Below are 1,847 nucleotides of genomic sequence, written 5' to 3'. Positions count from 1 at the left end.
TTTTTGCTTGAGACTGTGGTCCTGAGGCACGAGAGCGCACGCGCAAACGGAGGGGGAACCCAGTGACGTTGACGAGCAGAACCAGCCAATGAGCGTGACTGAGCTGCTGCGTCAAAATACAGCGTGAATAATACCAGATATTTCCTCCACAATAAAGCATGAGGAGGAAATTTAGACCGACTACTAGACCCATGATTTAGACTTCTTTATAGGTCCATGTTTAGATAAGGTATTTGGTGTTTTGTGCCGCCTTCAAGGCAGCGCAAAACCCCATCGAGCCCCAAGTAAGAAACATTCAAGGAAAACTATAGGGCTATTTATGAGGATTTTATGAGGATCCATATTTTCTTTTTTGACATTGTCTTCCATTTAGCCTACTCCACACCAGACGAAGGGGCTGAAAAACCCAATTACAGTTTGTCTTATTAACTTTGCATAAACGTGTATTTTATTGCAAATTTTAGTCAACCATTCACACTAAAGGAGATTGATAAAAAGCTCTTAAGATATTTTCAAATTTAAAAAAGTATATGGGCTGATATTTACAGTATATCACAATTGGCAATAATGTTTCATGATTTATCGGGGGAAAACCAAGCATTTCCATGTCAAATCAGACATTCAATAGTCGACTATTAGGGGCTACCCTATTGCATTTTAATATAAGCCAATATACTGTATAATATATAACCAAATTCAGTTTGAGCATATCGATGCCGCTTAAACAAACAGTGGGTAAATTTAGTATGTTTCTGTAGATTTGTAGATGTTCCTATAATAATAATTCATGATGTAATTTTCTTTAAAGGAGAATTTAGTCTTAAATCAAATGTGATTGTCTGGGTGTGCAATAGCCATCGTTGCTCCAGTATGGCAGTGCCGGATTGTTTTTGTTTAGTTTTTTTAAGTGCTCTGGTCGGAAATTCTCGTAGAACTCTTCTACATTAAAGCTGGGGTGGAGGATTTCGGGAGAAAATGGCAGTTGGGATAGAGATTTGAATCCAAATACCTCAACCGCTCCACTTTTTCTCTTTGGTCCCTCCCCTATGGTCCCTCCCTGACACGCTCTACACCAGGGGTGTCCAAACTTTTTTCACTGAGGGCCACATACAGAAAGATCAACGAAGGGCCGGGCCACTTTTTTTTTTTAAACCTTTATTTATACAGGTAAATCCCATTGAGACCGAAGACTCTTTTACAAGGGAGACCTGTTTTCCTTTCCCACGTTACCATTCACACACGCATTCATACACCGATAGCAGGCTAACTATCGACATTCACACGAGGCAAGGTGGGTGAAGTGTCTTGCCCAAGGACACAACAACTATGTCACAGGTGGCAGGGCAGGGATCGAACCTCCAACCCTTTGGTCATCAGCCGACCCGCTCTACCAACTGAGCCACAGTCCCCCCACTTTGCAAAAATAACACATTTATCAGGACATGTAGCTGCTCTGATGTTTAGTTTCATAGTGTCTTCGTAAATTGTAATCCTTCTTCACTGCAACACTTTCCTTGCACATTAAACAGACACATTTCCCCTCTTGTTTATATGCCAATGATACACCCAGTGTTTTCTGCCTTTGCGTCCAATGTCCAGCAGGGTGAAAATGGTATCCAGCCGAGGTCCCGACCCTCGTAGGGGGGTCCGGGGGTCTGCCCCCCCGTGAGATTTTTTAAATTTTTTAAAGTGAAATGCATGAATCTGGTGCACTTTGAGAGGGAAATTAAGAGGCTAAATCTGAAGAATTTTGTATGAAAAAAAAAAATGGAGACACTGTGTCAGATGAATTAGAAGCTATTGGAGAAGGACACATAGATTTTCCATAATAATATTAATTTAAAATA

The sequence above is a fragment of the Ammodytes marinus genome, assembly GCF_949987685.1.
Source record: "Ammodytes marinus genome assembly, chromosome: 5".
Lineage (NCBI taxonomy): Eukaryota > Metazoa > Chordata > Actinopteri > Uranoscopiformes > Ammodytidae > Ammodytes > Ammodytes marinus.
The sequence above is the reverse complement of the archived record's forward strand: the minus strand, read 5'-3'. Positions refer to the sequence as shown.